At 37.3% G+C, this 12189-nt stretch overlaps 1 protein-coding gene and 1 long non-coding RNA gene across 3 annotated transcripts in view; one reads left to right on the top strand and one right to left on the bottom strand.

The window, feature by feature from the left end:
• The window catches only part of LOC118764008, a 24973-nt gene extending 22713 nt beyond the window's left edge, over positions 1-2260 (top strand). Inside the window, exon 3 of the long non-coding RNA XR_004999784.1 lies at positions 1731-2260. This is a non-coding gene — a long non-coding RNA (uncharacterized LOC118764008). The remainder of the gene's footprint in view (positions 1-1730) is intronic.
• Positions 1-12189, bottom strand: part of LOC115212774 (semaphorin-5A) — a 455488-nt gene that overhangs the window by 144328 nt on the left and 298971 nt on the right. The window lies entirely within an intron of this gene.

Raw genomic sequence — 12189 nt, 5'->3', positions numbered from 1 at the left:
AATAAGTACTGGGCTTACAAAAAGAATAAGTCCCGGGGTCGAGTTGCTCGATTAAAAGGCGGTGCTCCAGCATGGCTGCAGTCAAATGACTGAAACAAGTAAAAGAATAAAAGAGTAAAGAGTAAAATAAGAAAAATGTTATAAGACCCAAGAAAGCAGCTGATGTCCAGACATTTAGCCACTTTGTATATTGTTTGTACAACATACATGGATTGAAGAAAGGAAACAAGACACATTATTCAAGATTGATACATATCTAATCTTGTTTCAGTTCCAATAGAGAGACAGAGAGAATGTGTGTATGTGTGCACATGCTTCTCTTTTTCAAACACATGCACACACACACACACACACACACACACACACTTATATAATATATATCATCAGACTATTTATGTAGCTATCTTATTCATACACACATACACACACACACTTACATAAACATACATATTATATGCATGTGCATATTTGATTGATGTATATAGAGTAAAGTTCAGACAAAGGGTTAAGCCAGACATGCCAGAATTCCACTTCTTCCTATGACACAAATTTATCCAAACTCACCAACTTTTTAATATTTTATGCAGACTGCCTCCATTTCCCTCCAGACTGTCCTTAACACACACACACACACACACACACACACACACACACACAAGCACAGTGCTAAAGCATTTGTTTCTTTGTTTAAGGTTTATTCAATAAACTACATTTATTATTGCAAAAGGAACTGATAATTAAATGGATGTGAAGATAACCAATATCTGTTTCTTAAAATAAGTGCACTCCACCTCATCTCTCTCTCTCTCTCTCTCTCTCTCTCTCTCTCCAATTTTGATATATCAAATAAAGTGCATGAGATTGTTTTTAAACTTTTGATGAGAAAAAGCAAACATCATAAAGATGTTTATATCATAAAGAAGCATAGGTAAATAATATTAAACAACAACAACAACAACAAATAAATAACTAAAATGACATAATAATCAAAATAGTTGTTCTGAAGTCAGTTAGCTAAGTATCTTTGGGAAGAACTCGAAAATACTTTTACAGTAAAACAAAATATGGTTATGTTTATAATGCTGTGAACTCAAAAGCTCGCTTCAGAACCATACACTCGGTTCAGTTGTCCTCGAACTGGAGATCTAGTGTAAAAAAAAAAATAACAATGAATAAAATCACAGCATTGTGTCACTATCATCCAATTACAACATTTTTCTGGCATTTATTTATTTTTATCAACCTTAGAAATAAAAAAAGGACAAAGTTGACAACAGGAGGAATTCAACACTTGTTCTTCTTTGACATTCTCTTCCATTTTCATAAGAGGTGGTTGTTGTTGATAACGTAAGAGTTATTGTACACTCAACACTGGCAGTCAACTTTTGCTTTTGGCTTCCTCATTTTTGGCACGGTCAGTAACCTTGCCAGATCTGACACTATCTGGACAGATCGTTCTTAATTATAGAACTATCATTTGTCCATTTTAAGCCCATTTCTCCATGGAAATTTTGCAGTAATGATTGTTTTATATATTATCACTATCATTTAACATCCGTTTTTCCATGCTGGCAGGGGTTAGATGAGTTGACAGGGGCTAGCCAGGCAGAAGACTGCACCAGGTTTCACTATCTATTTTGGCAGAGTTATGGCTAGATGCCCTTCCTAACCTTACAAAATAAACTAATATTACTTCTTTTTCACTTTCTGCTTTTCTAACATTTAAATAGAGGGTTTACAGCTACCAAACATGCTACCATAGGAAAATGGTTAGAAAACATTCACATACACTCAAAGAAGAAAGGACTGCAAAAAGGAAAAGAGAGGAAGAGAGGAGAGAAAGAGATCAAAGCATACTTAATCAGATCAAAGTGTTCTTAAGCACACGGACATAAAAGGAAAACAGTTTAATGAGCTGATGCATATAATATTTACCCAGGTGTGTCTCTATACAAGTCTAAAAATACACACACACACACATTTTTGTGTGTGTGCGTGTCCCCTTCACACCAACATAGTTTAAATAAACAATTAATGCATACACTCCAAATCTTTAATTTTATCCATATCACAATTTATCCTATCCATATGTACTATCCCTTAAATAATTCACCCAGTATTAAATGCAACTATTAACATCAACATCATCATTAACATAATGACCTGTTACTGTCAGCAACATTACAATTTATATATTCACCATTTTAATTCCTGCTTCAGCAAGTACAATGTGAGATGTGCTTTGCCGAAGAGATCAGAATACAACAAAAGCTTGCCCAGAGTTAACTCCCATACTTACCCTAAAATTATAAATAATATTAATCATTAACTAAATATATTTTCATGTTTTTCACCTCTTATTTATTTCTATTTAGCATATTTAATGTTTTTACTAAGAAATTTCACTATAAGAGTATTATGCCAGTGACAACAGAAAAATGCTCAGAAATGCCAACTGCATGACAACTTAATAGCAAAGTGTATACAAGCACATTTTTTGTCTGATAACGTCAAGTAAGCTAGCATTCACTTTAGTGTTAAAGTCTAATGGATGGAAGCACTCCGTCGGTTACGACGACGAGGTTTCCGGTTGATCCGATCAACGGAACAGCCTGCTCGGGAAATTAACGTGTAAGTGGCTGAACACTCCACAGACACGTGTACCTTTAACGTAGTTCTCGGGGATATTCAGCGTGACACAGAGAGTGACAAGGCTGGCCCTTTGAAATACAGGTACAACAGAAACAGAAAGTAAGAGTGAGAGAAAGTTGTGGTGAAAGAGTACAGCAGGGATCACCACCATCCCTGCCGGAGCCTCGTGGAGCTTTAGGTGTTTTCGCTCAATAAACACTCACAACGCCCGGTCTAGGAATTGAAACCGTGATCCTACGACCGCGAGTCTGCTGCTCTAACCACTGGGCCATTGCGCCTCCACTCATTAAAGTCTAATACAACAGGCAACATTGGGTGTATTTTCCTTATCATTCTCTGAAGTTAAAATACTACTCTATGTGCATTCAGAAAGCTCCAGTATATTTCTCCAGCTTTTGTTGCTGAATCTGGAGGTAGGGGCAGTTCCTACAGTCATATGTTTGCAAGCCCAGTGAGATTGGCGAGCATGATGCCATTGGAAGCACTCCATCGATTATGATGATGAGGGTTCCAGTTGATCCGAATCAACGGAACAACCTGCTCGTGAAATTAACGTGTAAGTAGCTGAGCACTCCACAGACACGCGTACCCTTAACGTAGTTCTCGGGGATATTCAGCGTGACACAGAGAGTGACAAGGCCGGCCCCTTTGAAATACAGGTACAACAGAAACAGGAAGTAAGAGTGAGAGAAAGTTGTGGTGAAAGAGTACAGCAGGGATCACCACCATCCCCTGCCGGAGCCTCGTGGAGCTTTAGGTGTTTTCGCTCAATAAACACTCACAACGCCCAGTCTGGGGATCGAAACCGCGATCCTATGACTGTGAGTCCGCTGCCCTAACCACTGGGCCATTGCGCCTCCACTAGCATGATGCCATTAATGTGTGTGTGACATAAGCTGACAGACAATTCCAGAGGGCTGACATTCTGACTCTCAAGTCCTTGGTGCCTACCAATGAGTTATACTCAACTCATTTTCTATAACTGCAACTAGGTCTTTTGTTTTCGGTTCTCTGCTTCATATCATTAATTCTATCTTTGAGTAGCTAAAGGATCTTTTTGTTGCTGACATTAATGTTGTTTTCATTAATAAGTCAATGGAGATGCCATAGTGCACAGAATATTATAAAGCTTTTTAAAATTGGAAAATGGGACTAAGTGAATGAGATTATGTGAAACATTCAGTTTGAACTGTTCCAAATGTAGATGGAGAAAGTTATGGAGAGATGCATATTTAGGAAAAGGAAGAGCAAAAACTGTTGAGCAAAACATCAGACAGTTATATCAAGTGAATTTCAGTGGGGAAAATAATGAGTTTCAACAATCTATTATGATTTTAGCAAATGTTTTAGTAAAGCATCTATTATGATTTTAGCAAAAAAAAACAAAAAAAAACCCCCAAAAAAACCCATTTTCTCAAATGCCATCTATACATTTCAAGCTCCATTCACTAAACCTTTATTTTTAACACTATTTTCTCAACATTAATATTGCTACACCTATGTCTATTTAACTTCACCCTTACCCACTGATTATTCATAACACTGTTCCTTTATTTATTTACACTACCACCACCAACACCCACTATTAATATCAGTATACTTACACTTAACTTTGATAATTTATGAACATTGATATAACTCTTCAAGAAGGTAAAACTACAATAAGAAGAGTGTGTACCATGTGATAAATAAATTAACAATTTTTCTAAGCATCAAAATAGTACTGAAAACTGTTTTTTGGCAACCATGGATGTTTATTCTCTATACCCCAACATTTACGAGGGGGTGGAAGCATACATGAATTCTTTTGAAAAATGGTCAAAACAAAAGTATTCTATCAAATTTTCTTTGTAAATTACTGAAGTTTGTGTTACAAAGTAACATAATGAAGTTTGCCTGAAATTTTACCATCAAAGGGATGTGCCATGGCACTTAATTTCACTAACATCTTCATGACAAAATCTTAGACACAGTTAATGAAGACATTCAAATCACAACATTGCCATGAACTGATACTCTAGTTATGGTTCACTGGTGACATCTTTTTATGCCTGGGAAGAAATGCAGGATAGTTTAGTTTAGGTTTTGCATTTCTGTGACAGCTTATCCAACATAAAATTCTCATCAAGTTTTTTTTTTTAAATTAGTGTCGAATTTTTGGACACAAATGTTAAGTTTTCAGAAGGTTACATACTAACAGAGTTATTCTGGACACCTAGACCACCCTACAGTTATTTTCAGTGTTACTCTGATCATCTGTATCATACAATTACACTAAATCCAAAGTCCCAGTTTTTGAAGATAAAATGGATTTGTATTGACACAGGGGATTATTGAAGATATGTAAATACTTTTGTGCTGTTATCTTAAATGCAGTTATAGTGAATTACAATTTTTAAAAATCACAACTATATGGCCAAAATTACCAATGAAAATCAAAATTTCAAAATCCTAATTTTAACAGTCAAAGTAAAATTTATGACTTAATGTCTTTAGTGATTAACTGGTGCCAAAATTTTGCTAGTGTTGTATGACAGTTACCAACATATTGCAGAAAAATATCCTCATTGCAAACAAATATTTTCTCATTTGTATATTGTAGCCTTTAGACTCGATAAAAAATGAGAACTATTAACCAGTACCTCTAATTACAATAAAAACTTGAAGTTTCTGAATGCTGTATCCCTAAAAACAGCCACAAGGGAGCTAAGTCCTGTTAATTGTTGCAACAACATGAATCAAGTCAACTTTAGCACAAATTATAACAGAAATGTTATGATTAATAAATACAGAAGGTGGGACCTGTAAGAATGCACCAAACATCATTCAATTTATGCTGGTTGCACAATAGAAAAATTAAATAAAAATTCAGTTGGCAAGGTAAGATGTTGTCAGGCTCAATAACAGTAACATGAAGAATGTGCCAAACATTTTACACGAAGCAGCTGTAAGTTTGAGAATCACCTAAAATTACACATTCTCAGAAAATATTCTGGCTCCACTGCAATTTCTGTCCTCAGAACACATGAGGGTAAATATATTTGTATATTACTGACATCACACCCTGGAGGAATAAACAAAGAGGCAGGAGAATTCCTGCATATTTATGCAAAACTTTTCACCAAGTGTTCTCTTTCCTGTTTTTTTTTTCTTTCTCTTTCTTTTTTTTTTCTCGTTTCCTTGTTACCAGTTATGAACAAGCAAAAACTGATGATGTCATTTTGTCTAGAAAGGTATACAATATATTCTAGTTCAAATTTTGAATCCATGTAATTCTGCATATTTTTCCATTTTGAACCTCAAGAAGATAGAGATGCTATCAAAATATTGTTTCATTCAGTAAAGTTAATCTCTATTTATTACATACTAGCAGCATAGCCCGGCGTTGCCCGGGGTATGTAAGAGCCCCTAGTAGGCAACAACTAATCCCAATCTAGTTCTTTCCCTCTAGGAAACGAAGGCACATGTGTAGGTTGCAATGTCTTCTCTTCACTCGAATACTTCTGTGTATACGATGTTCCTAGCTGTCTCCCGAATGCAAGTTGCAAAAACTACAACAGAAAATGTGTTGCATATAAAAAGCTTAGATTCTCGATCCCATCTCGAATTTATCGATTTTTTTCAGAACTGGGGGAACTTTTCAAAATTTTCGCTGCGTTAGTTTTGAATTATGACATTGGGCTATGTGTGTGTCAAGTTTCATCAGAATCGGTTGAAAGCCATGGTCAGCAGGTGAGGGTACAACCTGACAGACACACAAACAGACAAACTGCCGTTTATATATAGAGAAGATAATTCTGTGCTCTTCTTATTATGTGTATACTTAGACTTATTAACTTTAACATGATTTCCCTTGGACATTATCAATATATCTACATATATTTTTGTAAATTATCTATAAGTATTTCTTAATTCAGAAGAAAAAAAAATCCATACTTTTTAAAATTCAGACTTCACAATATGATTTATGTGAGGTTTCCTTTGGAAAGTATAAGAGGGAATTTGTAATAACATTGAAAGCTATTGTTGTGTAGTGTCTGAGAAGAGAATAGTACAAGACTGTTTCTTTAATGTGTATAGTTACAGTACTGTTAAAAAAAAGATCAGGTTTATAAGTTTTACAAGTCCCCAAAGATGCTTTTAAGGTCTCCAGCAGTAGAATGTTAAGGAGTGGAGGGTGGTATCATCGGTATAAGAATATGTGTGGTTTATATCATTAATGTACAAAAATAAAAAAGACTATGAAAGACATAACTGAAAGTTATAGTAGAATAAAGTGGAGGAAATGTATATTGGAGAAAGCCCTATCAGTACACACTACAATGGAACAATCTCCTGGAAAACTTTAGATTCAAAAGATGAGGACAGGGCAAAGCCCATAAGCAAGCAACTTAACTAGGTTATCAAGCCAGTCACAGTTGAAGGCTCTGCTGATGTTAAGAATAACAAAATTTCTTTTGGAAAAATTCTCAAAAGAGACCATTATTGTGTTTTGTGAAGTCTAAGTGTTTTGTGGCTCTGGTTCTACAGAAACTGCTCTGAAGGGGAGAAATTGAAGGAGATGAAAGAAGTGGTTGTTTACAAAAGTTTCCATAATCTTTGAGATGGTTGAATTGATATGGAAGTAATTGTCATAGTGAGATGAGTTGCCTTCGTGGGTGTCTGATTCTCAGTTCCTTTCTTGGGAAGGAGACATACCAGTCTATGTTTCTGGAGTTAGTTCCCAGTAAAGAGAGAAATATTGACAAGTGTAATAAGGATAAGAGATAGCTCTGAAGTACAATGTTTGGCTAGTTACTTTGTTGGGTCACTTTGCATACATTGTGTAAAAAACACTGTGGTAAGAGGAAGAGAGTTTGTTAAATGTTTTGTGGTATAAAGTTGTCAAGTTGCAAGAAATGTGGACAGCAAATGTGCAACTTCCAGAACTATCATGTTTAAAGAATAGTGTGTGTGATTAATTTTGAAAAGTTAGTGAAGACAGTCTTGTCAAAGGATCAAAAAGACTACCTGTCTGTCATTTTGAGAGTAACAAAGCTTACAGGAAATGTAATACATAGAGTTAATCTTTACTTTGTTTCTATGATGTTTGTGTTTCACTTGTTGGTGATAGTGTGTAACTTCCTCTAGATTCTGTATGCAGTATAAGCACTTGGTGTTTAGTACCAAGATAGCCATGATTGAATAGAACTATGATCAAAAGCATTCTAGGCATAACCATCATGTCGGGTTTTTTCCAGACAAAATGCATTATCAAAATGTATCCCTTTTAAAAATAGGGGGTTGGAAATTGAAGGAGATTTGACTGTTATTTTAAGCAGGTCTAATGACCTTCATTAGCTCAGATGTATGTAATATTCTTAACTAACAAACACAGCTGTGAATGAATGCCTTAAGAGTTTATGGTTCATGATTTTCTTTGTGTGAATGTTGTTGAGACAAATAGCAAGGAGCATAGTATCTATCATTCTCTTACTGCTCACAGATGAGCCAATGATAAAGAACTATTTAGAATATTTAGTAGAATATACAGAACTACAAAGGGTACTACCGGTTAGTTGATTTAACTAGTAGTTTTATCGGTATGGAAAAGACCATATTTGGTAAGGATCATATTAATTATAATAAAGGGTTAATTGCAACAAGTTGCTCAAAACCACATACCGAAAATATTAGAAATGGCAGCCAAATAGGTGACCTATTTGGCTGCCATTTCTAATATTTTTGGTATGTGGTTTTGAGCAACTTGTTGCAATTAACCATATATATATATCTTCATCATCATCATTTAGCGTCCGCTTTCCATGCTAGCATGGGTTGGACGGTTTAACTGGGGTCTGTGAAGCCGGAAGGCTTCATCAGGCCCAGTCAGATTTGGCAGTGTTTCTACGGCTGGATGCCCTTCCTAACGCCAACCACTCCGCGAGTGTAGTGGGTGTTTTTTACGTGCCACCTGCACAGGTACCAGACAGAGCTGGCGAACGGCCACGAACGGATGGTGTTTTTACGTGTCACCGGCACGGGGCCAGGCAATGCTGGCAACGGACACGAACGGATGGTGCTTTTACGTGCCACCGACACGGGGCCAGACAGAGCTGGCAAACGGCCATGAACGGACGGTGCTTTTACGTGTCACCTGCACGGGGGCCAGCCGAGGCTGGCTACGAACACGAACGTATGGTGCTTTTACGTGCCACCGACACGGGGCCAGACAGAGCTGGCAAACGGCCACGAACGGACGGTGCTTTTACGTGTCACCTGCACGGGGGCCAGCCGAGGCTGGCAACGAACACGAACGGATGGTGCTTTTACGTGCCACTGACACGGGGCCAGACAGAGCTGGCAAACGGCCACGAACGGACGGTGCTTTTACGTGTCACCGGCACGGGGGCCAGCCGAGGCTGGCAACGGACACGAACGGACGGTGCTTTTATGTGTCACCGACACGGGGCCAGACGGAGCTGGCAAATGGCCACGAACGGACAGTGCTTTTACATGTCACCGGCACGGGGCCAGGCAAGGCTGGCAACGAACACGAACGGATGGTGCTTTTACGTGCCACCGACACGGGGCCAGACAGAGCTGGCAAACGGCCACGAGCGAATGGTGCTTTTACATATCACCGACACGGGTGCCAGACGAGGCTGATATATATATATATATATATACATATATATATGTCCGTTGCCAGCCTCGCCTGGCCCCCGTGCCAGTGGCACGTAAAAGCACCATCCATTCGTGGCCGTTTGCCAGCTCTGTCTGGCACGTAAAAAGCACCCACTACACTCACGGAGTGGTTGGCGTTAGGAAGGGCATCCAGCCGTAGAAACACTGCCAGATCTGACTGGGCCTAATGAAGCCTTCCGGCTTCACAGATCCCAGTTGAACCGTCCAACCCATGCTAGCATGGAAAACGGACGCTAAATGATGATGATGATGATAATGATGATGATTATATATATATATATATATATACATATATATATGTCCGTTGCCAGCCTCGCCTGGCCCCCGTGCCAGTGGCACGTAAAAGCACCATCCATTCGTGCCGTTTGCCAGCTCTGTCTGGCACGTAAAAAGCACCCACTACACTCACGGAGTGGTTGGCGTTAGGAAGGGCATCCAGCCGTAGAAACACTGCCAGATCTGACTGGCCTAATGAAGCCTTCCGGCTTCACAGATCCCAGTTGAACCGTCCAACCCATGCTAGCATGGAAAACGGACGCTAAATGATGATGATGATATAATGATGATGATTATATATATAATATATATATATATACATACATGCATACATACATATACATATATACACCAAGAAACCTGTTCTGGACATTTATGTCACTTAAGTCTTTCATCACATAGCATAAAACTTGCCACCTTCTCTTCCATAGTCTTACTTGATCAAAGGGAATCTTAGTCTTAGAAGTTACATGGTGACCTCAATAGTGTTGGTGCTATGAAGAAAGGCATCTATTACATTCTGTGAAGTGCTTGGCGTCAGGAAGAGCATCTTGCCATAGAAAATGTTCTAGAGCAGACAATTGAACATAATGCAGACTTCCAGTACTCTTTCTGCTGACACTCAATGCTAAACATACAAATATACATGAGCTTAAAAGAAGAGGAAGTCCTGTGCCAACAGCCTTTCAGAGCCTTCAGTATTGGTGGGTGGATGTGAGAAAGTTATCTTCAAACTGAAGACTTGGCTGTAATGTATGGAACAGATTGATAAAAAATAACTTTAAAAAGATTCCTTTTTAATTCAGATTCCACAAGAGGCAATTTTGTATTTCATTCTTCTAGTGGTGGGGTATTCAATAAACTGAAGTACCAGTCAAATACTGAGGTGGAGTGGTCAGTATAACTGATCATACCTAATCTCCAAATTGGAGACCTCATACTTTGTTTGAAATCAATAGATTTACTAATACAGCCTAGGACTGTGCTAAAACTACAGTTTAGAGATTAGAGTTTATAGTTAAACAAAAAACATGATAGCAACTCTAAACAAAAATAGCAACATAATAAAAAGAAAAAAAGCAAGAATGGAATGTGATGATGAAAAGATTTCTCTTAAAAAAAGAATTCTCCTTCACTGTCTGCTGAACACAAGTAGAAAAGAGTTCTTGTACCAGAACTTACCTTAATCAATTCTTTAACCACCCACTTATTCCATAAAATAGGATTTTAGTTTGATGTTATTTTATTTATCAAGAGGTGGAATCAAGCTTAGCTAATTTGTTGTTATTGATTTAAATATATATCTATTTATGTACATATATTTGTGTGTGTGTGTGTGTGTATGTGTGTGTGTGTGTGTGTGTGTGTGTGTGCATGTGCGTGCATGTACACACACATGCGTGTAGAATAGAACGTGGCTTGGTTGCATGCTATAAAAAAACATGTATCTGCACAAGTGAGTATATATATGTGTGTACATTATGATATGTGTGTGTGTATGTATGTATATATATGTATTTTCACATGAGCATGTGTGCACACACACAACATCATTTAGAATTCAGTCAAGAGCTTATTAGGCTTTCTATAGCATTCTATTATATAGCATTCTATTATATAGCATTCTATTATATAGCATTCTATTATATAGCATTCTATATAGCATTTGCGTCTTGCAGTCGGCATTAAGTGATATCCTCAGTCCTCATTAGATTTCATATTCTGTGTGTACAGGAGTGTGTATATAGATGAGTTTATATATACATAAATACAACATACATGCATATATACACATACAAACAACATACAGGCATATATGCATGCATCTGCCTGATGTCAAATCAACTGTAGCCTAGTCTGAATAAGGAGCTATCAGCCAAACAGCTTGTAATGTTAGAGTATAACTGAATAAGTAGAATTCCCTAAAAATAATATTGACACATCTTATACACACACGCACACACACATGCACACATACTCACAATAAACATTGACTTCATTAAACTGGAGGAGTAAAGCATCCTGTTTAAATATATGGAACAACTTAGACTAAACTCAGACTAAACTAACATTTATATTTGGTCCCACAAATACATAAATACTGTATTTTCCAGTATACAATTCAGATTTTTCAGACCAAAAGTCTCAGCCAAAAATGGTAGTTCAACTAATACATGAAGATGACTTATTCCATGCAAAATGCACCAAGATTTGAAAAATAGTGGTGGTGTTTCAATGCTTACACTATATAGCATGTTAACTTGCATGCTAGAAAACACAGTACATACACACATACAAACACATGCTATTAGTATTAATGTATCAGTAAAGACTATGTCTCTAGATCCATTGTTTAGAAAACTATGGGCATTTTTTTCAAAGCCAGAAAATATTTCATCCCCAAACAATTATTGACACTCTAGATACTCAGGTGAAGCTCACATGAGAGTATTGCTTCCATATGTAGGAGAGTACAGTTACCATTATACACATGCAGACATCCCTAAACTGTAACCAGAAAGCTCACCTGACATAAAGTCACTCACAGATGTGTTTCAGTTTCTAGCCACAAAC

This window comes from Octopus sinensis, linkage group LG6 (assembly GCF_006345805.1).
Source record: "Octopus sinensis linkage group LG6, ASM634580v1, whole genome shotgun sequence".
Classification (NCBI taxonomy): Eukaryota; Metazoa; Mollusca; class Cephalopoda; order Octopoda; family Octopodidae; genus Octopus; species Octopus sinensis.
The sequence above is the reverse complement of the archived record's forward strand: the minus strand, read 5'-3'. Positions and strand labels throughout refer to the sequence as shown.